General features: G+C 39.8%; 1 protein-coding gene and 1 long non-coding RNA gene across 12 annotated transcripts in view; one reads left to right on the top strand and one right to left on the bottom strand.

Moving 5' to 3' along the window:
- The window catches only part of CTNND2 (catenin delta 2), a 913,511-nt gene that overhangs the window by 606,965 nt on the left and 283,059 nt on the right, over nt 1-23,487 (top strand). The window lies entirely within an intron of this gene.
- The window catches only part of LOC102154851, a 51,837-nt gene that overhangs the window by 12,509 nt on the left and 15,841 nt on the right, over nt 1-23,487 (bottom strand). The window contains exons 2-6 of one of the 3 annotated variants that reach the window (XR_005383655.1): nt 16,753-16,884; nt 4,514-4,637; nt 4,113-4,248; nt 3,642-3,686; nt 734-788 (exon numbers count right to left, since the gene is read on the bottom strand). This is a non-coding gene — a long non-coding RNA (uncharacterized LOC102154851). Of the gene's footprint in view, nt 1-733; nt 789-3,641; nt 3,687-4,112; nt 4,249-4,513; nt 4,638-16,752; nt 16,885-17,019; nt 17,102-23,487 lie in introns of all 3 variants that reach the window. The other 2 variants (XR_005383654.1, XR_005383653.1) reach the window with 2 other exon arrangements.

Raw genomic sequence — 23,487 nt, forward strand, 5'->3', positions numbered from 1 at the left:
TCATTGTGAAATGGCATATAATCAACCATTCAATACAGTAGTGTCCAAACTGCCATATCCACACTTCCATAGTCCCTTTAAGAAGCTACTTAACCCTCAGTCCCTTCCTGACTTCCAGGCTGTCTTATTTCCATAATGAACATCAATTAGCTTAGCTCTATGGCACCTTAAATAGTAGGCTATCTCCATTAATTTGTCCAGTGCTTATGGCAGGCAGAAGAACTAGGTTTGTCAAAAGATCTGTATACCACCAAGCCCACTGCGTAGGTTCATGATAAAGTCAATAAGTATCTGATGACTACCGGCCTATATAATAATTAACACAGGTATGCTCACACAACACACGAAGAAAGACTGATTTACATCACAAGGATTTTAATTAGAATTTTATTAACATAATTGACATGGTGTTAAAATTAATTAGCAATTGTTTTTCCCAAGTCATCTTTAAAGAAATTACTTGAAGGCACACTAGAAAATATTTTATGAGCTGTTTCTGTACAAAAAGAAGAACATGAATGTAGATGATTTTCAATATATCAATGTCATTTAGTGTTGTTGTTTCTTTTGGAATCTGATCTCATAGGACTTTAAATAGAGAGCAGGCGGTCTGCATGCCACATCATCTTAAAATATTGGTATAATATTTTATACAAAAAGAGAAATAACCTGCAGCCAGGGATCTGCCTACAGTAGCGTAATAATTTAGAATGCACTGAATTATTTGTCATACCTGAATGATGTCTGACATGGTCCAGAAATCAGTATAGCGTATTTTTCTCTAATTCCTAATGAAAAAACACATTGTAAATTTTAATACACATCAGAATATAAATTATTTTCTGTTACAAAATAAAAATAAAAACGACAGCCTGGGAAAATGGGTAATTTGCATTTATTGTATCAACTGACTGATGTGGAGTTTTTATTCCAATATAACACTTCTTTTTATTTTCAGAACTGGTCCAGTGACTCAATTTAAAATTGAGGAAAATCGAGTCATCTTCTTATGCTAGAAAATGAAACATATTCACTTTCTTAAAAAATGAAATGCACTTTCAATGTAACGCTCAAAATCAGCTAAGTCACTTTTGTCGTGTTAATATGACTTTTTAGACCGTTCCTTATGGCATCTTCGTGCACACTGACAGTTAAGAAGAACACCATCTTACACAGACCTAGGCATGTCATTCCCACATGTGTCTACCCAGATACTGCTTTGTGCATTTTAAACATTTACATTTTCAGCATCTCTGTATATCAGGCTTCTTCAAAGAAACAGAAACAGCATGATGTATGGATAAAGAGAGAAGAACTTTTTAAAATTTTTTATTTTATTTTATTTTTTTAGGAACTGGTTCATGCATTTGTGAAGTATTGGCAAAACCAAAATCTTCAGGATCAGCCTGGAGATTTTGTAGGTTGAAGGCCCAGAAATGAATTACAATCTGAGTCCAAGGCAGACTGCTGGCAAAAGTCCCTCTTCCCAAAAAGTCAGTCTTTTTAATCAGGCCTTCGACTGATTAGATGAGCTCCAGCCACATTATGAAGAACAATCTGCTTGCTTTACTCAGCATCCACTGACTTAAATATTAATCTCACCTAAAAAAATACTTTCACAGAAACATCTAGAATAATGTTTGAATAATATCTGAATATCATGACTTAGCCAAGTTGGCACATGAAATAAACCATACAGCATATTACATTGATGTGGATATAGTTGTAGATATAGATCTACCTGAAACTTACTTTTTCGACTCAACATTATTATTGAGATTTATCCACATGGATGCTTGTGTGCATGTTTCATGCATTTTTTTCTGCTCTGTAGCATTTCATTGCAGGCATAGATCATAGTGCATTAGTTTGTTCTTTGACAGATTTTTAGGTGTGTCTATGCTTTTCTTGGTGGACATTTAGCAAGGAATGACCGTCCTTGCATGTGTGTCTGTGGATAAATGTGGGGCATTAAAATTGCCATACCAGAAGGGTCTGCATCTTCAAATTTAAGAGTTATCTTTTATTTGTTGTCTAAAATGGTTGTGCCAATTTTCACTCTTGCTATCAGTTTACAGAAGTTCTTGTTTCACCCTGTATGTGCCAACACTTGCTATTGTCATCCTTTTACATCTTTGCCACCTTAATGGGTGTGAAACTGTTCAAATTTAATCTTTATCGTCTTTAGTTTCATTGAATCTTCAAAATAAGACTAATACAATTACCTACTTGGTTAGAGTTGTAAATTCTTAATAAGGTAATATATATAAAGTACTTAAATAAGGTTGGTCCAAGAAATTAAAGCCATTATTAATATACAGAGAAGATATTTATACATTCTTTTTTAAAACCTTTTTTTAAAAAGATTTTATTTATTTACTCATGAGAGACACAGAGAGGCAGAGACAAGGCAAAGGGAGAAGCAGGCTCCCTGCGGGGAGCCCAATGTGGGACTCGATCCCAGGACCCCAGGATCACGCCCTGAGCCAAAGGCAGATGCTCAACCACTGAACCACCCAGGCGTCCCTATTTATACATTCTTGATGTTATCTAGATTCTAACATATTCTCCCAATCCATGACATCTTTTTATGATTTTTTACTTTTAAATTTTAATCAAATTTTGTTCTTCATTATTTTAAAGAAATAATACCCTATGCTAAATTCATAATATCATTCTCCTTTGTTTTCTTAGAATATTTAAGATTTAATCCTTCAGATTTGTTCTGTAAGGTATCTCAAAATTATTGTTAGGTATGGTGTGAGGTAGCGATCTAACTTTATTTTTTTTCATATAAATATCACTTGCTAGAAAAGTACTTATTTATTCAGCATCTTGCCTCTTTAGTTTGTGATATTACTTTTGCCTTTATGGTGTGGCATCATTATTTATCTATAACCACCTGCACTATCCTATACACACTTACATTAAGGTGTGTATCTTTAATCTTTTTAAAAATCACTTTGTGTTTAATGTATATAGTAAGTCCATCACCCCATCCCCAGAAATACACCCCCTGCTTTCAATCTTCAGCTACCTTCTTCACTCCTGTGGGGACCAGGAAAGGCCCCAGGGCTCATAGAAGCTGAGGAGGACTCAGGTTGGAATGGGAGGAAGGAGACAGAGCAAGAAGTGGGGGCTCTCTTTTATTTAGTTTTCCTGCTGTCATGCCAGCTTGCTGCAGAGTGGCCACTTGCCTGCTCTCTGAAAGAAAGAGGGGAAACCCCATGCTTTTGGGATCCCTAAACTTAAGTGGGTTAAGTGGGCAGAAAAATACAGAGTAGGACCTCACACTAGCGGCCATAAACTCCTGGTATTCTTTTCAAGTTTCTTCCAGAACTCTTCTCCCTGGTGCAGAGGGAGTTTTAGTCTCCACCCTCCCACCTTGATGGCAGCTGGGATTCCTTCCACTCCTGTGGCTCCTGGTAACTTCTCTAAACCAGGCTTATTTATGTTTGATTTGCAAAGCTAAGTTTTTCTATAAAATTCCAAGGTCCTTTTTTTTTTCTTTTTTCTTTTTTTTTCTTTTCCCTGTCAGGGCTTTTCTTCCAACAAATACATTTTGGCTGTCAACACTGGTTATGAGCATACATTACATAGTGGATATGAAGTGTGCTCTACTTAATGCTCTAAGTACCTACCTTCCAATATTTCCAGAAAGTCAGGGATGGCCAATGCAAATTACCCTAAAATCAAATAATGATGACATTCATAAGAATACACTGCAAGGGGAGAAGCATACTGGAAGAATATTGGAAACCATGCAGATTTCGTTTAATAAAGGAATCAGACTAAAAGTATTACACATTAATGTAATTAATGTATGTAAATTAATGTAAAAAGTAAAAATAATTATGCATTATGTGGCTTTCCACTTCTCATTCTTGCAAGCTAATTCTCAAATAGCATCTTCTGATTTAATCTACATAGACCAACAGCTACTATACCCCTCAGTAGCTGTGTTTAGGCCCAATTTATTTTTTTTCTTCCAGCCACATGCATTAGCGATAAAAAGAAGTACCAGTGTGAATAGTAATTCCTTTTTCAAAGTAATATTGTAAAAAGTTCAGAGGAGATAGACAAGTGAAGTCTGGACCTGCAAAACCACTTACCAAATGGAAGGCATCCCTCTCTGATTGGGCAGGGGGGACTAAGGAAGATGTACGTGTGTAGGTGTTTAAGGAGCATATGGTACCCGTGTGCTTTTCCTTCCTCCACTCTTGTTCGGGAAGACTTTTAGACTGGGGCCTGTCAAAGAGAACCAGAGATGGACTGTAGTTAAAGCGGTAAAAGCAGCTTTTATCCAGAAACCATTGCAATAGGGGAAGAAGGGCCTGAGTGTAGAACGGCTCAATTCTGAAGACAGCCTAGACTGGTCGGGATTCCAGGCAAGGAGTGGAGCTGAGGGCTGGGGACAGAAGGTCACTGTGAGCAGGAACTGGGGGAGGGGGTTTTCTGCCGAGCCAACTTGGCGGGATTCTTGCTGAGGGCAGCCAGGGCGCTCCAATCTCACCTTGGAGGGGGTGGAGATGAGGAATTTGATCAGATATCAAGAGGATGGTGTTCTCTCCAAACTCACAGCAGGCTTCTGGCCAAAACTGGACTCAGCCAGGACAAGGGCCAAGGTCAAGGCCTACCTGAGAAAGGACTCAGAGAAGATGGACTTAAGTTCTGTCAAAGAGAGTCTTTGCAGATGCTTGTGACACCACAACAGCCCAGTTCTAGCTTCTGCTGTCACCCCACCCCACCTCTAGGAGCCTCTGAGAGAGGCAGAGTTCCCACCAAGCAAGGTCCCACAGTACCTGTTAGCTGGAGTAGCTGGAGCCTGAGAGTGAGACCTGCCCTGTGCGACATCACAGCGGATGGCACAGCCCTGTGGCCCACACCCTGCCCCCATCGCCCACACCAGCCCCTCTGACCCACAGCACCCCCCTGCCCTACTCGACACCTTGTGGCCCATGCCTACACCCCTCTTGGCCTACTCCACCCCCACCCCCAACCTGCACCATGCCCTCTGGCCCACATCACTGCAGCCTACACTCCACCCCCACAGCCCACACTAGCCCCCCTGACCCAAAGCCCCTCACCCACTCCTGCACAGCCCCTCTGACCCACAGCAACCCCCTGCCCTACTCCCCACTATGTGACCCATGCCTACACCCTCCTTGGCCTACACTATCCCTCACTCCCACCCCCAGCCTGCTCCACGCCCTCTGGCCTGTACCCCCATGGCCCACACCAGCCACCCTAACTCACAGCTCTCCCACCCCACTCTCCACCTTGTGGCCCATGCCCACACACCCCTTGTCCTATACCACCCCCACCCCGATCCTGCACCACCCCCTCTGGCCTGCACCCCCTTGGTGCACATATCCAGTGCTGCTGGTAAAGGCTCTGCACTGCCTCTTACTACCATCAAACAGTACGAGGGACAAGCCATGTAGCATGTGCTCTCTGAGAGGCCAAAGAATTCCCAGACCACCAGAGTGCCAGATGTGTCTCTGACCAGCATTGGCCACAGAGAGGAGGAGGAGGAGAAGGGGCCTAGGACCGACTACCACACTTTGCTCTGCCGGGGAAGCCTGTGGGGTTTTCTGAGCAGAGTGACCACCTCCATGTTAAAGGAACAGTTTTATGGTGAAGCATCCTAGGGGCCTGCATTCCCGAAACCTCATTGCAAACCATTCAGTCAAAAAACACAATTTCATATTAATCAGAGGAGGTAAACAGGTGCATGAGGCCAATATTGTGTAATTGCCAGGTTAGTCTGAAGAATTCATTTTCCTTCATTTTTAGAAATCAACTCAGTACTGAATTTTTTTAGGTGTGATTTAATTCTTTTATTTCACTTTTTTTTTTTTGGAAATTACTGAATAACCTAAGATGTATTTCTTTAGATTGGCCTCTTTATTTTGAGTTCCATATTTATTGGTGCCCTTCTCCCTTTTTTCTCCTGTGTTTACAGTGGCAGGAGGCAGATATTCCTTTTGGTTTACTAACACTATTTATGCAAAAGGCAATACCAGGAGTTTCTATATTTGTACACTAGATACAGACAAGCTATTACAGTTCAAATACAGGAAGGAACAAAATCCATATTGTATCTTACTAAAAAGACAGGATTTTTCCAGAAGTTAACTAATGTATTATGCAGTCTGGTTAAAAATTGCTCAGAATTTCTCAAGTAGACGTGGTTAAAAATAAGGGCTGTGGTAAAAGAGCAAATACCGATTGTAAAGGTAACAGCATTTGGGGAAGATTTTAAGGCTAACTTTTAAGGACTAAATCAGGTGAGCTTGTTGGTTGTCTCTAGGGCCTTAATTGATCACTCTTTGATTTTTTTTAAGATTTTATTTATTTATTCATGAGAGAGAGAGAGAGAAAGAGAGAGAGAGAGGCAAAAACACAGGCAGAGGGAGAAGCAGGTTCCATGCAGGGAGCCTGATGTGGGACTCGATCCCAGGACTCCAGGATCACGCCCTGGACCAAAGGGAGGTGCCAAACTGCAGAGCCACCCAGGGATCCCTGGTCACTCTTTGATCTTGAAAAAATCTGAGGAAGAGGGAGTGTCATATTGGGTCAAGATTTAACATGGTTTTCTGAGTTATGAGTAACAGTTCCCTGAAAAGATATATGTGGATGGCACAGTAGAGAAGACATTAATTGTTGTTAGTTGAGGGTGTAGGTAAACCTGTCTAACAAAGATGAAAAAGTAATAATTTGTAAGTATTAAATTTACTCATGTTTCATTGTTCTATAAATATTAAATACAAGACTTGCATTTACTTCTGAAAGCCTAATTTTTATCACAATTAATTGATGCAAAAAAGAGACATAAATCACATCCACCTGGGTGACCTAAGTAAATGTGCGTTCCTAGCACCTGGGAAACATGCAACAGTTACACCCTAACAGTGTGCGTGTCCCAGTGCTGACCTCCAGTGGCTGCCATCCCTCCTCCATAAACAGAGGCCACAGCAATCATCTAAATGGCGACTTGAAGCCTACCAGAACCACTTTTTAAAAGGTGCTTTTAAAAGGATGCTTTCCAGGCAGCCCAGGTGGCTCAGCGGTTTAGTGCCAACTTTGGCCTAGTTCCTGATCCTGGAGGCCTGGGATTGAGTCCCACGTCGGGCTCCCTGCATGGAGCCTGCTTCTCCCTCTGCCTGTGGCTTTGTCTGTCTCTCTTTCTGTGTCTCTCATGAATAAATAAATAATTTTTTTTTAAAGGATGCTTTCCAAAGGGACACATGATTCTCTAGAAGGTACCAACGCTAAGATCAGATATTTCTTTCTAGTGGGAGAATGGGAGAATGTATCAATCCTCAACCTTTTTGAGTCTCCCTGTTAAGTATGCCTTCTTTGGTCCTTTAAAAACCAGTATTTTTAGAGCTGTGAAATTATATATAATACTATATTGTATAATATAGTATAATATTATATATGGTGGATAATTCTACAATACTATAATGGTGGATAATAATAGTATATTGTATAATATTATAGTGGTGGACACATTTGTCCAAACCCACAGACTATACATAACCAAGAGTGAACCCTATGTAAACTATGGACTTAGGGTGATTATGGTGCCTCAGTGCAGATTCATCATTGGTGACAAATGCACCACTCTGGTGGGTGTGTTCCAAATGGCTATGCATGTGTAGAGTCAGGGAGTATATAAGAAATTTCTGTACCTTTCACTCAATTCTGCTACAAACCTAAACTGTTCTAAAAAGGTAAGTCTAGGGGTGCCTGGGTGGTTCAGTCGATAAAGCATCTGCCTTTGGAAGATCATGATTCTGGGGTCCTGGGATGGAGCCCCGAGTCGAGCTCTCTGCTCAGCAGGGCGTCTGCTTCTCCCCTGCTCTGCCTCCTGCTTGTGCACTTGCTCGCTCGCTCTTTCTCTCTCTGTCTCTCACTCATTCAGTCTCTCTCTCAAATAAATAAAATCTTTAAAAAATAAATTATTAAGTCTAAATAATCAGTATTTGTTTAGCATCTGCCTTATTCCAGTCACTTCTCTGGGTGCTGGGATAGAAAGGTTAGAATCTTCAGGCAAGAGGCTTGGCTTGCTTCCTTTTGTACTCACAAGAATGTGGACTGATGATGATCATGAGCACTGAGCTCCCTAGTGCATAACCCTCCCACACACATCGAGGGCCCAGCTGACAACCAACCACACCAACTTACCAGTCATGACAGTAAACCACCTTGAGAGAGGATTAGCCAATCCAGCTGAGTCTCCCGCACATTATAGGGCCTGGTGCAGAAGGGAGCTGTCCCTGCTGAGCCCTGCCCATTTAGGATTTGTGAGCAAAAATAAATAAATAAATCGTAATTATTGTTTTAAGCTGATCAGTTTTGGAGCAGTTTGTGAAGCTAAATGTGTATCTGGAAAATTCATATTTGGAAGCTTTAACACCCAGTACCTCAGAATGTGACTGTATTTGGACGTAGGGTCCTTAAAAGAGTGATTACGTTTAAATGAAGTCTTAGGTGGGTCCTAATCCAGTACAACTAGTGTCCTTATAAGAGAATATTTGGACACAAGAGAGGCACTAGGGCTGTGCACATGCAGAAGAATGGCCATATGAAGACATGGCAAGAAGAGGACCATCTGCAAACCAAGGGGAGGGGCCTCAGAAGAAACCAACCTTGCTGTCACCTTGCTCTTGGGCCTCCAGCCCCCAGAACCATGAGAAAACTGTTGCGTGAGCCACCCAGCCTGTAGCATTTTGTTATGGCAGCCCTTAGCAGCTAATAGACATGATTGGAAAACAGATCCAGCCTCCCAGTGTTGACTTTATTCTTACAGTCCTTCATGTTTTTGCTATTGGCCATTTTTTTCCTGTAGCTTCATAGGATGCCTCATCCTAGGATTGTCTGGTTTTGGTAGCACTGACATCTTTCATGGGAATAACAGTGTCAGGCAGTTAAAAGAACATTTTATATAAGCTGATGGATGTCACGAACTTCTCCTAACACACGGCTTACCCAGGCCTCTCTCAGTCTGCGGTGTAAACATACATGACCTTTCCTTTTACCCACTCACTTATCGTCTCTGGAATTTACTGGGCTTGTGTAATTATTTCTGAAAGGTGAAGAAAACATTTCCCCCAAGGAGAAAAAAGCCGCTATTACAAGGCCAAAAAGATAAAGTGTTGGATGCAGTTGTAGGGTTTTTTGGGGGGGGGGAGGAGACGGTTGCAATCCACCAGCTACATCTCCACTAATTCTGATTTATCTTGATGATTTTGTGTGCAATGAATATGTTACCTACTCTTTCAAAGAAATTAATCCTTTTTTTTCTTCCTTCGCCATCACTTTTTGGGCAATGCCAAGCTGGTGGACCTGCTCTCACCTGAGTCAAGAGTGAGCCTTTCTCTACCCACTGCTATCCACATCTTTTCCCTGTTTGTTTATTGTATCCAAGGAGCTGAAGACATACAATTGAAGGGGTTAAGGGATGGGAGGAAGTGACTGGGCTGGTTAACTTCACAGATTGAAATTTTCAGGGAAGAATGGGGCAAGAAGAGGCCCAAAGGACACAACTGAGAGCATTTGACAATAGCAATGGACAGTGTGAGAGGTGTGTGCAAGTACACACGTTATTGCTAGGGGCTGAATTGTGCCTCCCCAAAATTCATGTGTTGAAGCCCTAACCTCCTCCAAGTGACTGTATTTGGAGATGAAGCCTTTAAACTAGTGATAAGGTTAAATGAGGTCATTAGAGTGGAGTCCCAGTCTGATAAAACAGATGTTCTTTAAAGGAGGAAGAGATGTCAGAGCTCCTCCCTCTCTGCCATGTCAGGTCACCATAGGAAGGTGGCCATCTGCAAGCCGAGAAGAGAGTTCTCCCCAAAACCCAACAAAGCTGGTGCCTGATCTTGGACTTCTAGTTTCCAGAACCGTGATAGACGGTCATGGTGGATTGTTCTGGCTGCTTTCTTGAAAGTGGACTCAGGGGGCAAGATTCAATGAAGGGAGATGAGTAGAAGGCTGTTGCAGTAATCTGGGATAGAGGTGACGGTGGCTTGGGGCAGTGTGGTATGGGGTGGGAGTCATGAGTGGTCAGACTACAGATGTATTTTTCAGGTGGAGGCAGAAGATGTCATTGACAGGTCAGGGTAGGCCCTCAACCCAGGCCACTGCAAAACTGGAGTGGTCATTCATTGACATAGGGCAAGAGGAACAGTTCTGGAGATGATGTCACAGCCACAGTTGGGTCACATTAAGTTTGACACGTCACATAGACATCTGAGCAGGAAACCACAGGGGCTCAGGTAGCCAATTCAGGAAGACAGCACAGCACAAAACCAATAGGCATTTGTAGGTGAAGTCAAGCAACTATCGATTCTTGTATGCCTGAGACAGTCCGATGCATGCCTTATTCCCCAGTGTAATCATCGACAGCCCCCCACTCCGGTCTCAGAAGTGTCTCAGGTTTGAACAGAAAGTATATCATCACCTTAGTCTGCACCCTACTATGACTGAAGCTGTGGGATGGGACGGGGGCCCATGGGCATGGGTGAAGGTGAGGAAGGCAGAGACCAGGATGAGCCTGGGGCTGCCTTCATTTGGAAGATGAGCAATGAGAGAGAAGTGGCCTAGGAAACAGAAGGAGCCTATGAGTAGGACAGCAGCAGAGGGCAGGCCCCCAGAGGCCACATAGGGAGACCCATGGAGAAGGTAGACCAGTGTAGGGATAGCCCCAGCACAACCCTTGGTTTCTTCTCTGTGTCTTCATTCAGTTCCCTGGGCTGTCATGTGGACTCAAGGCTTTCATCACTGTCCACATCACAGTGATTGGTGTGTGTTTATCCCAGACTTCCTCAGTGGCCTCCCTACTTCAGCCATGCTCCTGTCCCCATCCCCTCTCATGACAGCAGCCATAACTTTTCTTCTATGTCCTCTCCTCATCAAAGTCCCCCTGGACACTAGCTTCCACACTAGCACTCCTTTCCCTCATCACATTGTCCTGCTCATTCCCTTTAGCTTTTAGGACAACCAAGCATACTTTTGTCCTTCCTGTTACTTGCTTCCCCATAAAATTCAAGCTCCGTGGAGGAAGGGCCTCTTTATTTGTTTCATGCCTGGCACATCTAGGTGCTCCATGAACGAGCACCTAGAATTTGTTGAATGCATGGATGCCAGAACAGGAACTAGGCCTGTGAGCACTCCAAGGCAGGAGGGAGATGATGATAGTTCGGAGGACATTTGAGAGGGAAAGCTCATAAGTAATGTTAAGAGGTTGAGTAGAATGACCACTGAGAAGAAGCAGTGGCTTCACATGCCGCCCATGACCACTAGATGATATGTCTGTCTGGGCTTCGAGACTCCTGAGCTCACAGGAGGCATGGTGTGGGATGTGGGGCCTTTTTGAGAAGACGCTAGAGTAGAATAAAGGCATTGGAGTGGAAGTGAAGTTGGTTAGAAAGAGAGGTGGACAGAGATGTGATGATAGTGGCTGAGAGGGAGAAGAGTTTCAGTGGAGTTGGTAGTCTCAGAAAGAGGGTGCTCCTGGGAGCCAGGGTCCCTCAAGTCAGCAGCACAAAAACAGAGGGACAGCCTGTTTGCACCTAAAGCAACACGTAGAAGCTGCTCTGTGTTGTTTCTGGGACCAAAGATGTTCTGCAGTTCTTTTGTTTTGTTTTGGTCTTTTGTTTTTGTTTTTTTGTTTTTGTTTTTTGATTAACAAATGAGAGGAAAATTTTTCTCTTCTAAGTCAATTACTTACTCTTCCTTAAAGAAGGGATTTAAAATTCGGGGAAAAAAACCAGTAATTTCCATTCTTAATAAAATTGCTAGTTTTAAAGGCTTACATTTTCTTAAATAATGCCAGAGAACCAGAATTTCTTTTGAGCTGGGCTTAGATTGTGCTTTTAGGATTATTTTTTAAATCTTTGTTCTCATTCGTAGAAAGGAAAACAAAAGGCAAGGGCACTTTCAAGTTGTTCTTATATGAAAGAGGATTTTCATCCCTGCTTTTCTCTTCCTCTTCAAAAACATAGTCTATTAATATCCTAGGGCTGTTGTAACAAATTGCCTTAAAGTAACACATTTTTCCCTCTCTCACATTGTGGAGGCCAGAGATCTGAAACCAGGATGTCAGAGGGGCCGTGGTCCCTTGGAGGGCTCCAGGGAAGGATCCTTCCTGCCTCCTCCGGCTCCCAGGGGCCATAAGCTTGAGGCTGCCTCACTCGGAGCTCTGCCCTCATCTTCATGTGCCTTCTCTGCTATGTGTCTTTCTATCCAAATTCCCTTTCCCTCCTCTTAGAAGGACACTAGTCCGTGGATTGAGGGCTCGAGATCATCCAAGATGATTTCATCTTGAGACCTTTAGTTTAATTACACCTGCAAACACCCTCTTTCAAATAAAGTCACATTTACAGGTACTGGAGGTTAGGACTTGGAAATATATGTTAGGGGCCACTTTGCAGCCTGCTGCAAATAATTTTGTAATTTGGGATGGGACTTATTTTGAGGGTATATCGTTATTTTGTGTTCTGGAAAGCCACTTCACTTAAAATAATTATTTAAATAAATAAAGTTGTTTGAGTTTCAGAGAAACAACAGAGACCATTCTTTAATTGTATTTTTTTAGATCATGCACAAGTAATGGATGACTTGGGAATTAAAATCAGATATTCAGCAATCTACAAATTGTATGTTTCTCTTGCTGACATTAAATCGACTAGAAAACACAATTAGTAAAATGTCTTTTGAAGAAATACATTTTGTTCACCGCATTCCCTCATGGATCAGCACAAAATAGAATCCTGATTAATTTGAAGTCATGTCACACTTTAATTCTAGTTGTTTCAAACGATTGTTTCTCTTGAATATAGAGATGTAGGAGTTTATGAATAAGTGGGGAACAGAGAAAAATTTAAGATACGGGCTGAAAGGTAGGGAAACGATGTTTATGAAGCATCTAACTTGATTGAAACCCTGGAATCTCATTAGAGATTAATAGAGCAACCTAGACAGAGGGATTGGGTATTAGGTGACTTATAGTTGAAGGCACTGAGAAACAGGACACATACATTAAAAAAAAAAAAAAAAAAAAAAAAAAAAAAAAAAAAACAGCACACAGCTAAGAACCAGTGGGGGCAGGATTTGAACCTGGTGCCTTTGTCCCATTCCTGTCTCAGTACGTTCATCTCACTGGCTTGCAGTATGAAAATAGAGCAAGAGTCAGAAGCCTAGCTCTTGTTCTCATTTCACCACGAGACCTCTGTTGATCCAGGGCACCGGTCAAGAGCTTGTGCTGCACTAAGAGCCAGGGTTTAGGGGCATGCAACTGTTGATCTCAGGGTCGTTAGTTTGCGCCCCATATTGGCCATAGAGATTATGTAAAAATAAAAATAAGAGCCAAGATTTGAATCTTTCCTTTGCTGCTTGCTAGCTTTGTGTCTTTGGGTCACTTACTTGTGCCTTTGTGCCTCAGTGTCCCCATCTGTAAAGTGGAGATGATATTAGCATCTACCTCATAGTGTTGTGTGAGGACTAAGTGGAAGGATTTATACATCAAGCACTTGCAGCAGTGCTTATGAAGCCCAGCTGAGACCTGCTCCTACCCTTGTCTCACCTTGTGTCCATTTACATAGCTAACTTCTCTGCTGTCCTCTAGCCCTGTGCCATAATGAGATTGTGAATGGTGCTGACATGCCTCACAAAGACCAGTGCTGGTTAAACCCAAAGTGGGTTTTTTTTTTCCAGTAGAAAGATTTTTGAAGTGTGCATTAGTTACACTGACAAAGAAATATTGTTGTTGTTTAGATTTTCTGTACATCTGTGGTTCTAGCTTTGCCTCATTCTATGTCCTTGAACTGCACCCCTTTGTTAAACAAAAATAATCTTTGCTTGGGGGAAAATATTATTTCCATCAGAGGCTTAGGAGCAAAAATGAGCTATAACATTTATTCAAGGAGAAAATAATCATTATTAGACTTTATTATTTGAGTTTATAATCTATTTCCAGATATATCATTTATTATTTAATCTGTGCAGCAAGAGCTTGTTAAATAAACCTTGTTCCAGGAAAATTCGTCACATGCTTTATTATTGTCTTTTTTTTATCAGCCAGCTTTTTGTGGAAATTATTTTATTTCTTTCCTCGTGTTTGTTTTCTAATTACTCTCCAAAATATGTTTGCAATTTGATATTGAACATTTTTTTTTCTACCTTGGGCTTGTCTAACATTTTTACTGATGAAAGCTGTTTATTTCACTATGTGTTCACCGGAAATGGGGATTTAATAAGGTGGTAGTTTCACAAGAAAAAGTTATTATCTACAGCTAAAGCAGAAATACAGTCAACAAAAATTTTATATATACATATATATATATATATATTTTTTAAAGTAGGCTCCACACCCAGTGTGGAACCCAATGTGGGGCTTCACCTCACGGCCCTGAGATCATGACCTGAGCCAAAATTAAGAGTTGGACACTTGCTTAATCGATTCAGCCACCCAGGCTCCCTAACAAAAATTTTAAAAGGGCCCAAAGCAGATGTACATTCTCACATGTTGACACACATTAACCCAAAGGCTTTAAGAACAAGGCTTTGATTAATGTATGTCCTGTGAAAATTAAATAAGATTCCAAAAAATCTGTAAACTATTGTCTAGCAGATAAGTAAAACCATCAGTCATTATACCACAAAGGTAACCTTGGCTCATCCCCTAGCTAACATGAGAACTAGTAATGAGGATTATTGTTTCCTAAATATGTTCTGGAGAGAAGTATGATGGCAGTGGGAAAAGGAGGGAGGATAAGCAGGAGTGGTGAAGGTAAAACATGGTAAAAATTAAAAGCGGAAAACTTAAGTATTCCCCCAGAAAATCTATGTTTTCATTCAAGTTATGTTTTTCTCATGCTAAATTTTAAAGTCTTAATACCCAAAAGGGCAAAACCTCTCTTTAGGGAAACTCGCTGTGTATCTGGATGAGGGAAAACCTATTTTGCTAGTGGAAAATATACACAGAGAGCTAAACCATGCAGCTTCATGTCAACCAAAAAACAAATGAGAACTTCTCAAATGTAATAGATTCAAGGTTGTGCAATAATACCGCTTACCTATGCCCAAAAGTGGCAGTTATTCAGAGTTCAGTAGCTGTTGCAAGGAAGACAGGAGTAACTCATTTTACTGAGGTGCTTATTAAGGCGAATGTCTCCCACTACAGCTCTCTGTACCTTCCCATCGCACCGCGGGAATTAGGTGAAAAGCAATTTCATTGAATGAAAAGCCCAATTTTCCACTGAGCTTATGGCTCTTAATAAAATAAAAAGCAGTTATTTTTAACAAAGACATTTGAGCTTCCTTGGCTAAAGAGAGGGACTCCTCTTGGAAGAACAGCTCTCCCCGGGATCAAGGGGACAGTTTTGCACCTGGAGCAAGGTAACTGTCAGTCATACACCTGCTGTGTATATCACCTGTGTGCTCCCCTGATCACCAGAGTGCAGTTAGGGCCACAGCCGGATCACTACCTGAGTTGACAGGTGTCCATATTAATCATTATATCAATTTAAAAATGATGCTTTAATGAATGCATGGGTCGGCAAACCTTCTGTAAAGGGTTATGTGGTAAATGTTTTAGGCTTTGTGGGCAAAGAGCAATTTGTGAATATTATGTAGCTACTACAAAATTATAATTAAGGAAGTCTAAAATACAGTAATCCAATGTTAGTAATGTTTGTAATATGGGCCTTTCAGGAAGAATGGGGATATTTGGGAGAGGTAACATTTTAGCCAATTTGGGTTCAAAGTTAATATTCCCTATCATCAAATCTATTGTAAATGTTTGTTTATAAGAACCATTTTTACCTTATAAGCCATACAAAAGTGGGAAGTAGCCCAGATTTGGTCATGGGGCTGACCCTGCTGTAATGTATTATTGATTTTATATGTACATGTGTATAATTCTGGTATTCTTCTCTGAAGCATAAAGGTAGATTCTTTGAATAAATATGTTTTAGTAAGGTAGCTCTTTGAGTCTGAATGATTAAAATGAATTTCTGTGATATTTTTATGAGGTGCATTCTATCTCATAGATAGAGTTCAGGAGTCCATGGCTTGACTGGATTAGCACATTTTTGTTTTCCAGCTGGGGACCACCCATGAGTGAATAGTAAAATCAATTGGGAGCATTTTGAGCAGCATCTAAAAGAATGAGCAGGTTAGAACAGAATAGAATAGAATGATTATAATTCCCATAGTAAGGAAAGTTTGGTTTGCTATTTTGGAAAATGATTGCCAGATGTGGGGGGGGGATGGGCAGAGCCTAAGATCTATTTTTATAAAATGTTGTAAGATACAGGCAAAACCCTGACAAGTATGTACCCTTTCCAAAATAACATATTTAAAAAAGCAAAATAAAATTTCCTAGATGCTGACAGAGGGACATTATTAAAAACCTCCAGCTATTGAATGGTAAAGAATGACATCATAAGTGATGAGTATAAAATATTGTGAGTGCCTGTGGCATAGATGGTAAGTGATCAGATGAAGAAATGACATATTTCTGTCAGGGAAATAGTCTTGCATTTGCTTTGAGTACTTTCTGAACTAATACACAAATTTTAGCACAAAAATAATCTAAACTCTTCCTCTCTTTGTCAGCAATTGATATTTTAAAAATTATGACCACTTTATTAGCAAAAGGAGAATTATTTTTGTAATACTTAGGTTTGCATTCTGAAAACAACTTAGGCGTTGGTTGTATTTACACAATTTATCTCTCACCCTTAAGTAAAAGTTGTTTTCTTCTTATGTTGAGTGGGTGGTCCATATCTCAGACGGAAATTTTTTTTTTCTATCTCTATATTCCAAGCTTTCATTCACTTCTCATTCAGCCAGTTCCTGGTAAAGACGCATCTGGTAATTGGACCGAAATTTGCACGTGTCATGAGATACTCAAAGTGACAGCATGACCTTTCCCCATGGATAATCTAAGCCAACCATTCCCTCTTCATTTGAATATAAAGTATTTTAGAAGGGCAGTGGGCCCACCTGAGAAATGAGAGATGATTGTCCAGATGGAAGCGGACAATATTATCAGTATCACTGTTATCCTCATCATCTTCATGTGTCTCTGAAAAGTAGGGCATATGTATGGACAATAGGAAAGGTGGTGGTGGGGGGGAATGTTGAGTAAAGCAAGAATTTAAATAAAACAAAGAAAGCCATTTCCCCCACCCAAATTTTAGTCTTTAAAACTGATTATTACTCAAATTGTCGAACAATTCATCTTTTTTATATGCAAAATTTTGTGGTGAGTATACAAGATTATCGAGCTCTCCTATATTAATATATACACATACGTATATAGATATACTTGTGTATACTTATGTGCATATGTATATATATGTATATAATTGTGTGTACATATGTGTATAAATATGTGAATTTTGTTATATACGTATAAAATTCTTTAAATTGCAGATTGTGATGCCTTAATGGGTAGTAAAATACTTTTGTTGGTCAAGAACAGTGTTTTGAAAATAATTTAATGAAATAGAACAAAGTGGAATCGAACAGAACAGAAAAAAAAACATCAAAAGGCATCAACATTAGTAAAGACACCTTTCTTTTTCCCTTAATTATATATACATTTATGTGTTGCTTGCATCTGTACAAACTGAATTGCAGTAGAAGTATTTCATGTTGTGGCTCATTGCTAAAAATTTTGGAAAAATGATGCTAAAGTCATAGTGACAGCAATGATTCACATGTTCCCTCTATTCTTGTAGATATTTTATATATTATTGCCAAGTGTCAGAGCATCATAATTAGTGGATTACTTCCTGGAAATGCATCAATACAATTTACTTGAGATAAATATTTTTATGTTTGGTTCCACATGGCATTCACGCAAATTACTATTTGGTTAGCTTTTTCTATCTGCTGGTTACTGTAGTTTTCTTATTTGCTATTTTAAGCTTTCTTGCAGTAACAAGGCTGAGAATTGGATTGCTTATAATCCAATAATGCCAACCAAGGAAAGGCTAGAAGTATAATATTAAACACTGATTTAGGGAGAAAAGAACTTGATCCCTCTCTGATATGGCTTCAAATGGCACCATGTGTTGAAACAGGGATCCTGTATTTTTTATGAGCATTACATAATCTATTGTCTCCCTGTTAAATAAAAATCCAGCCAGCCAGAAATCTGACACTACAAAAACATGAGAATTCTCACAGTTCAAATGTTACAATGGCTGGATGTTTTTGTTTTTTTTTTGTTTTTGTTTTTGTTTTTTTTTGCCATATAGTTTTCCTTTGAATGTATATAAAGAAAGGGCTTATAAAAATACAGTAATGTACCTGACAAGTTGCAAAGTTATTATGTGTGATAGTTCACTAATTGTTATTAGCTGATGTATATGAACTATGTATAAATGCATTACTTACTGTATAGGTCTCTGAATCTATCTTGCTAGAACTTTAGAAATAATGTAGTGGCAAAAATCCTACCATATTTGGATGTTTTGTTGTGAGCAAAATAAAAATAAAAATAAAAAGAACCCTATATTAGAGAAGTTCTGCTACTGGGAACAAATTCAAGTAAATTCCAGCATTAATGGAAAGTAGCCTCAAAATTGAGCATATAGATACAAATTTTATTTAAGGTCATCATGAAGAATTTGTGGCTTGGAATTCAGAAGGGGAGAAATACGATGTTTGTGAATGTCCATGTTTTCCAAACCCAGCAACTTTTGAAAAATAATTGTTATGATATTAATATTCCCTAGATTAACATAATCATGCAGTTCAAGGCTCTGTGTTCTGTAATTTACAATCACTAGTATAATTTTTGTATTCTGTAGATCATAAGTAGACATCTAACTTTTTGAACATTTCTGCCTTTTGGTTTATATGTTATGTGAATGTAAATATTGATGATGACCTGCATATTCTGGGTGGGGGGGGGGCTTACTCCTATAAAATTCATTCTGTAGGCTACCAAAGTGCAAGTCTAGAGAGGAACTCTGGCAGCAATTTCAAAAAGAGGCACCTTTTTTGTAAGTATTTACATTTATGCCAAATGTATATTGTGAACTTCACATACATGTTCATTGTTGAGATCAGAGTACCAGTTTCTTTGTCTTAAACATACAAATTGATGTTAGTTTATTTGACCCTCTTCCAATACTAGGAGCTAAATATGTGCTGTGATCCAGTTAAAAATGAGATATGGATACAACGTAAGTTTAGGTTGAAATTCTTAAGTGAAGAAACAGTATGCCCTTTTCAAATGGAAGACTATCTGTTTTGGTCAAGATCAGTAAATCAGAAAAGACACTTTTCCAACATTTCCACCATTATAGCACAGACTAGATTTCAATTTTTTTTTTCAGATTTAAGGGCCCCAAGTGTTATAAAGTTGTTTTCTTATGTGTCTCAAGGCTTAGGAACAAGGAAAGATGAGAGAATCAGCATAACTTGTTGAGATGGGCATTGTTCTAAGCCCTTTCCCTGCCATGCCTCCTTCACTGCTCTGCATCCCTGTAGGCTAGATGCTGACATGTCCCCATTTTTCAGGTGAGCAAACTAAGTCCCTCTACCTTGCTCATGATCTCACAGCCATTAAGTAGAGGACCTGAGCTCAACCCAGCAGGTTGCCTTCAGAGGCACTCTTAGTTGTGATGTATTTTTTAATGAAACGGTTTAGTAAAAGAAAGAAAAGGAACAGAGTGAGCATTAATGCCATGATCGAGATGAAGACAAGTCAATTTTGTTAACTAATATCTCAAACCTCTTCACACACCTATGAGAATACTACTGGAAAAGCTTTTCAACACCAACAAAGTGCGAAAGGGTCAGTATGTACACGATTCACTGTTACAGAAATCCTATTTCAAAAAAAGAAACTAATCCATAATTTTGAAGAAATAAGTACAAATCTAAGTATCTATTCACAAGACACATGAGCTCTGAATGGTTGAAAACTGATTCTAGGGAAAAGTGCATATTGTGACAATATGAATGAGCCGTCATTATATAATTTTTATTCTGCGTACTATAAATAGTGTGATAATACTTTACATTCATCGTTAGTTTCAAGTTATACCTGTGGAGACAGAGAATTAGTTAGGGGCCTTACTGAAATGACTCTAAGCTGAGAAGTTTTTTGCTTTAAGTTTCTGATATACATCTGAAAAAGAAAATATGGAAATCTTTGAGGTAGGAGACACATGTCCTGTGTCTCATGGAATACCTGGACTTTCCAGAAAGACTAATGTCAGGCATGTCTAAAAACTCCCACTTCATGCAGCATCCCTGGGTCCCACCTCCTGCCATTGGTAGGAGCACATCACGAACGGTTTTGTCTTGGGTTTCGCTGCCATTGGTTTAATCTATCTGCTTCCTTTTTGGTTATCTTAATTTACATCCTTCTGCTCAACAGCAGCCATTTCTTCTCCCTTGTATGATGCTGTAACTTCCCTTTCCAAGTTACAAACTCAGAGCAAGCAAATGCCTCGTTCTTTCCTCCAAATAACAAGTAGATATAGTGAAAGGTTGGCTTGGTTAAAATGGTAAACCAAAAACACTGATAAACCTTTTTTGGTGAAGTCGTCATAATATTTTGTACAAAATATAATGAGCTGCTAGAACTGAAGATTTTCCTTTAAAACAGAGGACTTTGTTGTTATTTGGGCAGATTTACAACACTTGCAAAAGGGATTTAGTCCCATTAAATCACACTGTAAGTATTTTCCATTTCGGTGCCAGACCAATCAGATGGCTCTCTCACTGTTAACTGGTCTCCCACAAGGGAGCTTTGGAGGAGGATCCTAGTTGCTTAAGGTCTTTCAAGTTAGTAAAAATCTCTAAAAGGTCGCATTTATCTGTGTCCCAACTAATAACTAATGACATCTAGTGGTGGTAGGATTTGAGGCACCCAAATGGCCATTTCCTGGTGATACAGATCCCAAATAAACTATAGAGATGCTCTCACACTTCAGACTAGACATTTATGGACTAATGAGGTCAAACCCCAGCACCACATGGCACAATCGACCCATCATCCAGCCCTCGGTAATTATGGAGGGTGAGTTCCCTGCTGCTCATGCCCTTGATGGGCAGTGCGGGTGTGGGAGCTTCCATCAGGTCACTTCTGTAGGAGGCATGCCCATTCCAACGTTCTCATTCATCAAAGTAGACTTCAGATCTCCTGCGTGCATTTGTGGCAATTCATGGGTAGGAGGCATTTGTCTCTCTTTGCAATGTTCCCTGGAAGAGTTTCGACATGGGAAGCCAACCCATAATGGCAGCTTCTTTATTAAAATATGTGCAGTGGAAATTATGCTAATTAAGCTGGAGTGTAATTATAGACTAGAAAGATTCTTTGCAGTCTGAATTGAATTGTTGTAGATAAATGTGCATTAACTTAATAGTGTGCAGCTAATTATGAAAAGTAAAGGAGAGGAAGAGAGGTGATCAGTTACGCAATGTTTTAGAGATGCTCCTGTCCCGGGCGAACTCTTCCATTAAAGCCCAAGTAACCCTGTGATGGGAATTCCTCTACCATGTGTCTCGGATTTTCAATACCACAATTAAAATAGCCACCGGTGACTAATTAACCCATTTAACTCTATTTGTCTGTGGCATTTATTACAGCGGAGTTAAATGTGGTGACACTCTGCAGCTTTATGTCCTATTCCAAGTATATTTGTGGAGTTAATTCTTTATTCTTTATTTATGCTTTTGTGTGCATTTATGATAATTATGAAAATGAGGCAAGGATCCATTGTCCCAATGTGATTTGCCATGCTCAACTAAAGCTGCATTCTGGGAAATAAATTCTTTTTACTTAGAATTAAAATAAGCTCAAGTGGTAGTCATGTGCCTTTTTTTATTCTCAAGCTATCAACTCAAACAGTCTGAGAGATATGGCCATGATGCTGTGGTTACATGAAGAAAAAGTTGATCATTTTAACCCTCTCAGCTACAGACTTCTAAAGGCTATCAGTAAGGGGGCCTGCATCTATTCCTCAGTGCCACCTGAATCAGCTAAATGAGAGGTGCCTTTCTGAAACACAGAGAATCCATACAGTGTTGCTGGGTGACTTTTCAACGCATTTCAGAAACTTTGATGTTCATGTTCTTCCAAGTAGAATGGCTTGACACACACTTGAAGCAAAGAGTTTGGAAAAATAAAGACCCAGCAAAACACTAAGAATTAAAAGGCCCTTGACAGAGGGTATGACTGTCCAGTAGAAGCAGGGGGCTTGTGTTGTATGATATCACACCTCACTGTTTCTTCTGTGTTTTCAAGAAACTTTAAAAATCCCTTTAATTGCTTTTTTTTTTAAGCTAGAAAATCAAGAAGCGTGGAGATTCACATCAAGCTTTTTCTGATTTCTTAAATTTCTATTTTCTCCTTTTCTCATTTACATTATGGCTGTGTTCTTACGTGTGGATTGTTTGAGATACTACTAATCAATAACCCTGAAGTTTAACTGGAACTCCTAAATCTTTTCTGACATATCTCTCCTTTAGAACATTTATAGCTATTTCTTTTTTGACTTAATAAAGTCTTGCTTCTAATATGTTGTTACATGTCTTTTGCCAAAATAGCATTGGTATCAGAAAGCTTCCTAAAGCTCATTAGCTTAGGGGCACCCGGGTAGCACAGTTTGTCGGGCTTCTGCTTTCAGCTCAGGTCATAATCCCAGGGTACTGGGATGGAGTCCCGCATCAGGTTCCCTGCTCAGTGGGGAGCCTGCTTCTCCCCGGCTCATGCTCTCTCCTGCTCTCGTTCTCAAATAAATAAAACCTTTTAAAAAAATAAAAGCTCATTATTTACTTGATACACTTTGAGGAGAGCATGAAGTTGTTCTTGCCTGTGAGATGAGACACTGTTGCAGAATGCTTCCAACCCCGGTTTCTGTGGATTTGGTGAGGGTTGGAACTCCAGAGCGACCTGGTTATGTGGCTTTACCCAGTGTTTAATGTTAAGCCTCAGTTCTCTCACCTCTGCACTAAGTGGAAAGGTCATTAACTTCCTCAAAGGAATGCAGCAGGGGTCAGCAAACTATAGCCCAGGGCTAAATCCGGCCCACCAACTGCTTTTGTGAATAAAGTTTTTTTGGAACATAACCGTACCCACTTTTTTTACATTTGTTCTGTGGCTGCTTTTGAGCTACAATGGTAGAATTGAGTAGTTCCAACAGACGCTATGTAGCCAGCAAAGCCTAAAATATATTTATTTTCTTTTAACAGAAAAGGTTTGCTGATCCCTACATTAGACTGTTAAATTTGTGTGTTTATATATAAAACACACATGTATAGAATATAGGACCTGTATATGTGTGTGCATATACCTGTGTAGTATATATATAAAGGTGTTAGGATAATGCTGACACACTGCAAGCATTCAATATCTATTGACAACTTTAAATATGATTTTGTTAAATCCAGTTTTACTTTATTGTTAGAAAGTTATTTGTGAAGAGGATATTAGATGAGATGGTG

This window comes from Canis lupus, chromosome 34 (genome assembly GCF_011100685.1).
Source record: "Canis lupus familiaris isolate Mischka breed German Shepherd chromosome 34, alternate assembly UU_Cfam_GSD_1.0, whole genome shotgun sequence".
In the NCBI taxonomy this organism is placed as follows: domain Eukaryota; kingdom Metazoa; phylum Chordata; class Mammalia; order Carnivora; family Canidae; genus Canis; species Canis lupus.